This window comes from Sphaerodactylus townsendi, linkage group LG15 (assembly GCF_021028975.2).
Source record: "Sphaerodactylus townsendi isolate TG3544 linkage group LG15, MPM_Stown_v2.3, whole genome shotgun sequence".
NCBI classification, from domain to species: domain Eukaryota; kingdom Metazoa; phylum Chordata; class Lepidosauria; order Squamata; family Sphaerodactylidae; genus Sphaerodactylus; species Sphaerodactylus townsendi.
Window position 1 is genome coordinate 24,129,505 of NC_059439.1, and position 12,430 is coordinate 24,141,934.

Genomic DNA, 12,430 nt, shown 5'->3' on the forward strand with positions numbered 1-12,430 from the left:
TTAAAAATAAATTGGGGGGCATTTTGGGTCACAGCAGAAGGAGGCAGCAAGAAGGATGAATTCGACAGATCAAAGTCTTTCTGTCTTGTGAACAATTTACTGTCTATATTTGTTTTCAGCGGAAGAGAGGAAGAGAGTGACTGAGCAGATATGTTCCTAATCTGGATGTTGGTCAACAAGCATAGGCCGTTTCCGCATGGCAGCGGAAACGGCTGGGTTGGCGCTTCTCGCGCCGACCCGAAGACGCTGGGACCGTCCGCACGGACGGTCCCGGGAAGAGGCGGGCAGCCAGCAGCGCCGAGGCGCCGGCGCCTGCGACTTCCGGCTTTATCCCTGGGCCTCCGGCGCGTCGCGGAGGCCTGGGGACATCGCCCCTGACTGGCCTGCGCCTGCTCGAGCAGGCGCGAAGGTGTCAGGGAGGCCAGGGACAAGCGTGAGTGCCGGTGGAGTCGAGAATGAAGCCGCTGCCGTCACTGCAGCGCTTCACTGCGGCGTGCTTTCAAAAGAGAGCGCAGGGAAGCTCTGGGGAAACTTGCCGCTCCAGGCCGGGCGGCGGCGCTGAGGGACGGGCGCGGCGGGCGCTTTGCAAAGCCGCGCCTCTTTCGTGGTGAGTCGGCGGCCTGGAGACGGTGTTTTTACCGTCTCCAGGCCGTCATTTTCTGCCCGTGCGGAAACGGCCATAGTTAGACCATCTTTCCCCAAAACACAATTAGCCCAAATCAGGAGGTTGTTTTTTTTTTTAAAGAAATGTGTATAGTGTTCCTTTGCAAATCATTGTATCGTGTCATTTTTGGGGGATGCCATTTTCATTCTGAATGTACATGGTTCTTCTATGACATTCTCTAGGACTCTGTGGCTAGTCGAGCACTGTAGAGCCACGTGAAAACCAACCGCCGTATTAAATTGCCCCTCCAACAGTGCATTTGCCCCTTACATTGGTAAAATGGGCACTCATCCTGGCACAGGGATAGACCAGCTCCAGAAGTGTGTATTCGCCTCTCCCCTTCAAGGGGCCTGTAAAGGTTATATTTGTTTCTTTGTCGAATCTTGGATTTTGTTCCTCTAGGGCCCCTTCCGCACATGCAAAATAATGCATTTTCAAACCACTTTCACAACTGTTTGCAAGTGGATTTTAGCATTCCGCACTGAAAGCAGTTTGAAAGTGCATTATTCTGCATGTGCGGAACGAGCCAAAGTTATTCAGAGTAGCATATGTGGACTCTCCAAATGCTCTCTTAATAGTTGCTATTTACATTATGACTTCGTGGGTAGTACTTCATTGTGAAAAGTTCATTGGCATACACAACTGTATGGCTTTCTTTGAAAATAATAGTGTTTAGAAGTTTTTAAAAAATCACTTGTCCATTAGGAATTCCACTGACAGATAAGAAGTTGGGCCCTCCGTAATTACCAAAAGAACTGTAATTAATTCAGTGACTTTCTGAATTTTCCTGCACAAAATCAGCAGCATCCAGGAACAGAACTACAGTGGCAGGTGGCATATCCCCTTATTTGTTTCAGAACTGGAGACAGCAAGAAGTCTGCTGGGGTGATTTATGCCACATTGTATTCAAACTCTTGACTTGGTGTTCACCTGTTCCCTATCAAGACAGTGTAATCATAGAAAGTTATCATCTTCTTGTAACCAAAGGTGGCACACAGTGAACAATAGAAAGTGCTAGCACTACTGCACCATTATATGTGTGTTACTGCTACAGATACAAACTGGGGAGCTGATTATCAGAGATCACGTTTGCACTTAAGATGCTGATATTAGTGATGTTGGTGTTCCTGGTTTTTGGTCGTGTTGTGGGCAAGGTTCATGTTGTTCAGTGTGCTGCTGTGGATAGCTTACCCATTCTTCATAAGTATCTTCAGTCAGGAAATCTCATCATCAGTGCCCTTGTATCTCAGTCAATTTTTGCAACCAGTCCAAAGGACTTCAAGTGCCAACCTGCTGGGATACTATCTGAACTATTTGTGTATGTAATTGAAGATTTCGTTCTTTTTTTTTAAAGGGAGGATATGCCCAGTTTGTACTTTCCACTTGAAAAAACAAATAGGCTTCCTTCACATTTAGCAGTTTCCATTCCCCAAAATTGTGTCAGACCCAGATCTGTAATCTCAAGGTGGGATGGAGGTCAAAGTCAAACCCAGGATTTTCTCTAATTGAAGAGGTTCTTCATGATCACAGGGGAACTGAAGATTTGGTCAATGTGATGGTTTGGTATCCGAGTATGTGGTGATCATGGTGCTATTTCATCAAGATTCCTTGCATGATGAAATCAATTAAAATACATAACTTCCTTGGCATGTTCATGGAACTCTGTGGTGCTTAGAACATGAACACTCAGTGTTACATTCAACTAATCCAAATCATCAGTCAGTCACAAATCTTGGTCAATTATTAATGCTCCCTTTGTTAATACTGTTATGTTGAAAGAGCTCAAGCTGGATGTATGTTTACTAAATAATTCTATTTAGTTAGCATTTGTATATGCATACATCACTATCTCCGTATTTTGTAAACTTATGTCTTATCTGGGAAACAATCTTATGAGAGGCTGGGTGCACCCCTTGGTACAGGGTGGCATCTTTCAGCACCTAGTGATTATTGCAGGCTGTGAGAAAGAAGATTAACAGAGGCACAAGCAGACTTTTGGGCCAGAGGGGAACTGCCTCCTCCACAAAATCTGCCATCAATACCTAGCAAAGGCCACCCTCAAAAGTATGACGTCTTTTGAATGAGCAGTGATTTTGACCAATGACTTAATTATCTGCACTAGTACATAAACCAAAGGGAACCCTTACTTGCTCATCTTGTGTGAAAGTATATTTAAATCCTAACTTGTCCATGACCTTTTGAAGATGTACAGGATCCCACAGGTAGGCAAATGGTCTGGGATACATCATTTTCCCAGTTATTTACATGCACCATTACAGAACAGATGCTGATTTATTGCTACATTATCATGGTTTGATTTAATCTGTTTTGTTTGACAACAGAATGTGGTATACGCATTCCTTTACAGATTCTTCTCTTCCTTTCCACCCCTTCATGTTGGTATTCATCTCTGAAGTAGTTCTAGGTGTATGTTCTGAAGGCAATTCTATTTTTTCAAAGCATGCATTAAATTCATTATCAAAATTACTTTATGTACTATATGCAGTTCATACGACATTTCTGGAGTGGGTAAACCACTCTGGATGGATTATTTTTACTCTCATAGCATATCATGATTGGAATCATGTAACATTGCTGAATAACAGTTCAATTGTGCATTAATATCAGCCATTTTCTAGGGATGAGAAAGTACAGTTTGGGAACAAAACACAGTCCTTTCTTGGCACATTACTACAGATATCTCAGAAATAGCATAACATCCAAGGATGAGGTTTCCATATCATTAAATCAAGCCTTGAAGCAGAAGTGGAATGAGAAACAGTTTGATCTCCTCTTGCCTAAAAAGGCTAGAGGACAGGAAGTAGGAGCTATATATTTTTGGCACTGTCTATGCGTGCACAAAATTTGCAATTAATGCCTAGCAGAGGCTCCCCTCAAAAGTATTAAGTCTTTTGAATGAGCAGTGATTTGGACCAATGACTTAACTATCTGAACTAGTACATAAACCAAGGGTACCCTTACTTGCTTATCTTGTGTGAAAGCATACTTAAATCTGATGCTAGGGATGAGAGGCAGGATGTAATTGAAGGAGATTATACATTTCTGGAATCTGGGGCAATAACAACGTTGTCAGTCATGCTTACTCCAAATATGAACCAAGTTTGGGAATTACATACATAGCTAGGACATGAATAATAATTGACACACAAATGTTGTCTGGTGATGTCCCAATGGAACATCAATCAAAAAGGTTTTATGGTTTAGCGATTGTAATTTCACTAAAAAAGATTATGTGCATGATGCAAACAATAAATCTTTATTTTAGGACAATTCCTCAGAACTACCAACATATACTGGCTTTGGCATTTGCTGTCAAGGAGATCAACAAAAATCCACAGATCTTGCCAAATCTCACCCTGGGGTTTTATATCTATGACAGCTACATGAATCCAAGATTGACGTATCGTGCTGCTCTGCAACATATTTCCCCAAGGAACAGATTTGTCCCCAACTATAGGTATGATATGCAGGACAAGGTAGAAGCGATTCTTGAGGACATTAATACAGAAAATTCAGAACTTGTCCATGATCTTTTGAAGATGTACAGGATCCCACAGGTAGGCAAATGGTCTGGGATACATAATTTTGCCAATTATTTACCTGCACCATTACAGAACAGAGGCTGATTTCTTTTTACATTCTCGTGGTCTGATTTAATCGGTTTTGTTTGACAACAGAATGTGGTATAAGCATTCCTTTACAGGCTCTTCCGTCTTTCTTCTACCCCTTCATGTTGGTATTCATTTCTGAAGTAGTTCTAGGTGTACGTTCTGAAGGCAATTCTATTTTTTTAAAAGCATGCATTAAATTCATCAAAATTACTTTACCTACACTATGCAGTTTATACGATATTTCTGGAGTGGTTAAACCACTCTGGATGGTTTATGTCTACCCACAAAGCATATGCTGATTTAAATCATGTGACATTGCTGAATAACAGTTCAATTGTGCATTAATGTCAGCCATTTTCTAGGGATGAGAAAGAAAGTTTGGGAACAAAACACAGTCCTTTCTTGGCACATTACTACAGATATCTCAGAAATCCAAGGATGAGCTTCCCATATCATTAAATCAAACACTGAAGCAGAAGGGCAGTGAGGAATAGTTTGTGCTCCTCTTGCCTACAAACGTTAGAGGACAGGAAATAGGAACTGTATATTTTTGGCACTGTCTATGCATGCACATGCACTATTTACATGTTTTTTCTAGCTTTCTCTTGTTGATAGAGAAAGTAGGCAGCAAGACGCTGCCAATGGACCTTGGTGCTGCAGGAGCTGCTTTGCTTTCTCTCTCTGAAAAAGCCACTAGCTTTTCAACAGTATTGCTACTGGTGGGGTGATTTTTGCTGACTTGTACATTCAGACATCCTTTACAATAAGGAGCCAATCAAGTGGTCAGATTTTTAGCACCCACTTGGACCCCCTCCTCCCAAAGTGGCAATGTACTCCTTAGTTTAATGGGTACATGGAAATAGATGTAAGTTTAGCCCTGCTCATTAGATGTTACGTGAAATGGTTTTTCATTAACTGGCTTCAAGAAAAGCATCTCATTTTTTGCCAGTAATGTCACAAATAAATTTAGTTGACAAAGTAATATATTAAGGTAATCTGAACTGTTTGAACATACAGTTTTATATATTATCACTGGTTTTGGGCAAGCTCAGCTAATGACTAGATACTCATAATAATTTCTTAAATATCACATCATGCCCTCCTTTATTTCTTATTTATATTTTTTCATATTGTATGGTCCCTATAAGAAACCATGTAATATACCACTGTATGCATATGCACCTCTTTCATTTTTAAAATCTATCTTCAGATCTTATATGGTCCTGCTCCAGTGATGATGGATAACAGCCAACTCCCATCCTTCTATACTATGGTCCCTAATGAAACACAACAGTACCTGGGGATTCTCCAATTACTTCTGCATTTCAACTGGACATGGATCGGGTTTTTTACTATGAATAGTGAGATTTTAGAATGGTTCAGGCAGAGGATGTTTCCTGTCTTTTCCCAGCATGGCATCTGTTTTGCCTTCATGTATTCAAAGCCAGACACAGAACACAATAGTTATATGACAGACTTTTTGAAAAGCTTTTCAGCACTGTATGTAAAAATGTTGAGGAGCACTGCTAATGTCATCATCGTTGGAGGACAAGCTCGTAATTTTATATTTTTCAGATGTACTATGCTATCCATGCAAACTGAGTACATGCTGCCAAAACTAAAAGGTGACGTGTGGATCGTTGCAGCCCACGCAGAACTGAAAGCCTATGGCCATGGAAAATGTGGGGATATGCAAATCTTCCACGGCATGATATCAGTTGCAACTCACTCCAATGAACTTCAGGGATTCCAAGAATTTTTCAAGAGCAGAAAGCCATCCAGGGCGGAGGGAGATGTGTTTCTCAGGGACTTCTGGTCATACACATTTCATTGTGCATTCCCAAATTCAGTTCTGGGCTACGTGCATCAGACTAACTGCACTGGAGATGAGACCCTGAAGGACCTTCCTGCATCTGAAATGAGCATGACTGGCCACAGCTACAGCATCTATAATGCGGTCTATGCTGTTGCATGTGCTTTGCATGCTTTACATTCTATAAAAGTCAGACATGGAGAGAGAAGGAAGCTTCCAAATCAGCAACCCTGGCAGGTAGCTCATCTCTTTGGTAATCTGCAAATCAATGCTGTCACAAGCTGAGAGTATTTGCAACACAACTGTTCCCTTGCCTACACTAAAGTACCATTTTGCTGTGAGATTTGAAATTTGTGTTATTGTGATTTTATCACTGTTAAATTGGGCATGGTTTTTATTGTAACCTGCCCTGAGACCATGATAAAAAGCAGAGAATAAGTGCCAATAAATCAATATATAAATACATGAACAAATAAATACAGTGGGTATCCAGTGATGACCACGTATACAATCATGTGTTTGGTTGTGTGAAACTTCTCTTTGCAATGAATAAATCAGCCTCTACTATTTTGAAATGTGTTGCTATTTGTTTGTTTGTTTGAGGCTATGTTCTAACAAGGAAAGTTGCAAGAGATTAAATTTTCATTAAATCATAAGAACATAAGAACAAGCCAGCTGGATCAGACCAAAGTCCATCTAGTCCAGCTCTCTGCTGCTTTCAGTGGCCCACCAGGTGCCTTTGGGAGCTCACATGCAGGATGTGAAAGCAATGGCCTTCTGCTTGCTCGCATCACCTGGTCTGTTAAGGCAATTTGCAATCTCAGATCAAAGAGGATCAAGATTGGTAGCCATAAATCGACTTCTCCTCCCTATAAATCTGTCCAAGCCTTTAAAGCTATCCAGGTTAGTGGCCATCACCACCTCCTGTGGCAGCATATTCCAAACACCAATCACACGTTGCGTGAAGAAGTGTTTCCTTTTATTAGTCCTAATTCTTCCCCCCAGCATTTTCAATGAATGCCCCCTGTTCAAATGTCCTCCAAATTCATTATTTGTTTATTTGTGGGAGAAAGAAGATACCCATTTTTATTCCAAGCTCAGATCAGCTTATAATCACATTTAAAAGAAAAGCAGATGCAATGGACTCTCATGATAAAAAATGGTGCAATTCTAACTGGTTCTGATGTTGCTTCTGCTTTGCATGATTTTGCATTCTTCAAAAGTTCAAGCGAAGATGCAAGGAAAGAGAAGGAAGCTTCAAAATCAGAAACCCTGGCAAGTAGCGTGTCTACTCTATAATCTGGAGGACAACATTGTCACATTCTGAAAGTATTTTCTATGCAATTGTTTCCTTATTTAAACTAAAGTTCCATAAAAGTAATCCTTTATGTAACCTTGTCATCATATGAAATATGGAATCACTTGGATTTTGCTGCTCATGCCATAGTCAAATGAAATGAGACTTGTAATTAATGTCCTAATTTCCTTCAGTGTTTTCTGATCAAATGTCCTAATCCAATAGAAATATATGCCTGATCACTAGGATTATGTAAATCGGTGTGTTCAGATCGAAAAATAATGATTTAAAAATTGCATTAAAAAGTTCACTGAAACAATCATAATCACTGGTGAATGTAGACATAGGAAGTGGTGGTCATTGTTATTTGGGTTTTTTGTTGTAGTTGCAGACTTCTATTTCATTTTCCAATGTAGCTCCATCGCATTCTTGGATGCATCAAATTTAACAACAGCGCTGGAGACCAGATTTCGTTTGACCACAACAGAGAATTGATAACAGGATTTGATATTATCAACTGGGTAACATTTCCTAACCAATCTGTTGTTAGAGTGAAAGTGGGCACGATCCCTCCGCCAGCACATTCAGCACAAAATCTTCAGATAAATGAAAAATCCTTGATTTGGCACCCCCGATTTAACCAGGTAGGACCAGTAAACAGCCTCTTTAGCAAGCATGGCACTGTTGAAAGAAAGTGTATGTGTGTTCTGGAAGGTTCTTTCATAATTCTTTAGAAACTGAGGCCATTTCCACATGGCCAAGGCAGCAGATCTCCACCAGGTTAAAGCATGGGTGTGTCTTTGTAGCCGTCCCGAGCTGCACACAGAAGACGAGATAAGGTTCTTGGTTGGCACACTGTGCTACCAAGCGGGCTAAAAGGCAAGTGGCTTTCATGCCTGTGCGGGTTCTACACCACGCCAGCAGATAATCTCGTCTCCAACAGTAGTAAATAGCTCCCCAGGGGATTACAGCGGGTTTTGTCAGTCCCTAGGGCTTGTGTATTCCACTTGTGTGGAAAGGGCCTAACAGTAGGTGTGAGCTCTCTTTATCCTTAGGAATTTCAAGCTAGCAGTGTAAATTTGGTAATACTGAAAAGTAGTAGAAGAACTGGAAAAGTTTGGACTTATATCTCCTCTTGCTCTCCTGTAGAAGACATAAAGGGGCTTATGATCTCCTTTCCCTTTCCCTCTCACAACAAACACACTGTGAGGTGGGTGGGGCTGAGAGAGCTCAGAAGTACGGTGACTTGCCCAAGATCACCCAGATGGCAAGTTTTGGAGTGAACAGGCTAATCTGAATTCCCCAGATAAGCCTCCACAGCTCAAGCGGCAGAGCGGGGAATCAAACCCAGTTCCTCCAGATTAGAATGCACCTGATCTTAACCACTGCACCACTGCATCACTAAAGAATAAAGCAATTTGTTTAGTATTTGAGGGGGGCAGGTGGACATCCCCCAAATAAGGCATCAATACAAAGGAGTCAAAAAAGTGGATCCTGAAGTTTGGAGGCTGGGCCAAAAGGACATCTCTGAGCCACCTGCCTTCAAACTTCATATGAGTCTGGAGGGAGCATGGGGAGCCCAGGTTCAGCTCTATACTGCCTGAGGTCACATGCTGCCAGAACCACACTGAGTTTTGAAGCTGGAAGATGTTTTCTGTTCAGCTCAATGACCAGAAAAACAAATTGAAAAAAATCCAGAAAAGCTAATATAAAATATAATTTTCCCCATTTTATTTTAATTCTGGGTCTATTAAACCAAAACCAGAAAAATTCAGAAAAAGAATAAAAAGAAAAAGAGTGTCCTCCCCATTTTCAAGCCATTGTTCCAAGATAAATACTATGTTGATTTGGTTTAGGTACAACCTCTGTCATTATGTAGTGAGAATTGCAATCCTGGGTATAGGATGACAAAGCGAGAAGGGGAGCCATTCTGCTGTTATGATTGTCTCCGATGTCCAGAAGGGAGAATCGCTGATCATCCCGGTAAGAGCTGTACAGTACAGTGTCATTAGATGGGTTGGTTTTACCTTTATACGAATGCGCCTACAAGATATGGAAGATGTAAATATATAGCAAGGACTCAGGATTAGATGCTAAGTTACAAAGAAAATAAAAGCTGGCAGCAAACATTATAGCCCCTTATCAATTACAACACACATTCCTGTGCTTGCTTCATATTTGAATAGTGTTTCAAGATTGAATATCCACTCATCCAGCGAGGCACTGTTGCCTTCTGATGTAGATGTCAGAAAAATTTACAGTGTGCTGACAGTCACCTAAAAAAAGAAATGAAAATGTGTAAACAAAAAAGTTTCCAATAACATTTAAAATGCATTTCAGTCAAAAAGTGGTTGCTAAACCATTTGACAACACTTCTTCCAATTTGCAGTCAGTTTTGAATCTGATTGACGTTCATACACCATAAGACATTAGTTATGCAAGAGGACGTGTTTTCGCATGTTTGTTCAATTTTTGCATTTAGTTACATTTTCACTAAAGTTAGTTTGCAAGTAAATGAACAATATGGAAAGTTCACTTGACTTAAAACACTGTCTCCTTCCTGCTTTTGCAGAGACATGCCGGACTGTTTTCAGTGCTCAGTTGATCATTTTCCAAACAAGAACCAGAATTTTTGCATTCCGAAGAGGGTAAGCTTCTTGTCTTATCAAGAACCTTTGGGAGCTGGTTTCCTTTTTGTCCTCTTCTGTCCCTATCTTTGATCACAGTCTTTGTACTTGGAATATTTATAAAGCACCACAGCACTCCCATAGTAAAAGCAAACAATTGTAGCCTGACATACACTCTTCTCAACTCACTTCTACTCTGCTTCCTATGTGCCCTGCTATTCATCGGCAAACCTGGAAAGGTAATGTGTTGCCTTCGCCAAACTGCTTTTGGTATCATTTTCTCCATTGCAGTTTCTTCTGTGTTAGCAAAAACGATCACGGTGATTGTGGCTTTCATGGCCACCAACCCTGGCAGCCGGATGAGGAAATGGGTGGGGGGAAAAGACTGTCCATTACCATTGTCCTTTCCTGTTCCTTTATTCAAGTCGGTATTTGTACCATTTGGCTGCTAAATTTTCCCCCATTCCCAGATGTTGACATGCATTCAATGGTGGAAGAAGTTGTATTGGAATGTAATGATGCCTCTCCTATTATGTTTTATTGTGTCTTGGGCTATATGGGCCTCCTGGCTAGCGTGAGCTTCTTGGTGGCTTTCATTGCTAGGAAGCTACCCGACAGTTTCAATGAAGCTAAGTTCATCACTTTCAGCATGCTGATCTTTTGCACTGTTTGGTTATCCTTTGTTCCAGCCTACCTGAGTATCAAAGGGAAATACATGGTGGCTGTGGAGATCTTCTCTATCTTAGCCTCCAGTGCTGGCTTACTGGGCTGTATCTTTTTCCCCAAATGCTACATTATTGTACTTAGAACTGAGCTGAATAACAAAGAACATCTAATAAGAAAGAAATAGAGAATGTGTTTTATCCATCTAAGGTTATGACATACATTGTAATTTCATAGCAATAGAATTATTCCATAAGTGTGTAAAAAAACTGTTTTGCTTTCTCATAACTTTCATTTCAATAAGACGAAGTGGGGAGTTCAGGATGCACTTCTGCTTCCAGTGGTTTAAATGCATGGATATGGAAATTTATACATATAGTTCTTCTTGAAACAAAAGACAGCTGTTAACAAGTAGAAACCTGTGATGAAGCTGTATTTATGGCTGTGAACATCAAGACTAGCAACAAACAGTTCTTCAAGTACATCAAAAGCAGGAAGCCAGCTATGGAAGCGGTAGGCCCATTAGATGATGAAGGAACAAAAGGTGTGCTAAAGATGACAGGGAGATTGCAGAGAAGCTGAATGAATTCTTTGCATCTGTCTTCACCCAAGAGGAGGTGAGGAAAATTCCTGCACCTGAACCACGCTTCTTGGGAGGTGAATCTGGAGGAACTAGCTTAAGATAGTGGTGGCAGACAAGGAAGAAGTTCTGGCAGCCATTGATAAACTTAAATGCTACCAAATCCCCTGGCCCAGATTGCATTCATCCAAGAGTTCTTAAAAAAGCCTCAAGCTAATGAAATTACCAGGATGTTCTCACATTAATATGCAACTTATCCCTGAAATCAGGCTCCATCCCTGAAGACTGGAAGATGGCCAATGTCACACCAATCTGTAAGAAAGGGTCTAGGGGGGGACCCAGGAAATTGTTGGTACAGTCAGTTTGACATCTGTTCCTGGTAAATTAGTAGAATCTATCATTAAAGATAAAATTATTAAACATGTAGAAAGCAAGACCTGCTGAGGTAAGAGTCAGCATGGCTTTGTGTAGAGGCAAGTCCTGTCTTACAAACTTACTAGAGTTCTTTTGAGGGTGTGTAAACAGACATGTGGATAAGGGGGAACCAGTGGACATTGTCTACTTGGATTTCCAAAAGGATTTTGACAAAGTTCCTCACCAGAGACTGTTGAGAAAACTCAGCAATGAAGGAATAAGAGGGGAAGTCCTCCTATGGATTAAAAACTGGTTGAGGAACAGGAAACAAAGGGTGGGTATAAATGGGAAGTTCTCACAATGGAGAGATGTAGGAGTGGTGTCCCCCAAGGATCCGCTTTCTTTGGGACCAATGCTCTTTAACCTATTCATAAAATGACCTGGAAGTAGGGTGGGTAGTGTGGCGGTGGCCAAGTTTGCAGATGATACCAAATTATGTAGGGTGGTAAGAACCAACAAAGGATTGCTTAAGAGCTCCAAGCAGACCTTTGATAAATTAGGGTGAGTGGGCTAAGAAATGGCAAATGCAGTTCAATGTAGCAAAATGTAAAAGTGATGCACATAGGGGCAAAAAAAATCCAAACTTCACATACATGCTACAGGGATCCATGCTATCAGTCACAGACCAGGAAAGGGATTTTAGGCTGCCTTAGTGGATAGTTCCATGGGAATGTCAACTCAATGCATGGCAGCTGTGAAAAAAGGCAAAACTCTCTATGCTGGGGATAATTAGGGAAAGG

At 41.1% G+C, this 12,430-nt stretch overlaps 1 pseudogene; it reads left to right on the forward strand.

Moving 5' to 3' along the window:
- The first annotated feature begins 455 nt into the window (after positions 1 to 455).
- On the forward strand, positions 456 to 10,883 carry LOC125444229 (annotated as a pseudogene).
- The last annotated feature ends 1,547 nt before the right edge of the window (positions 10,884 to 12,430 follow it).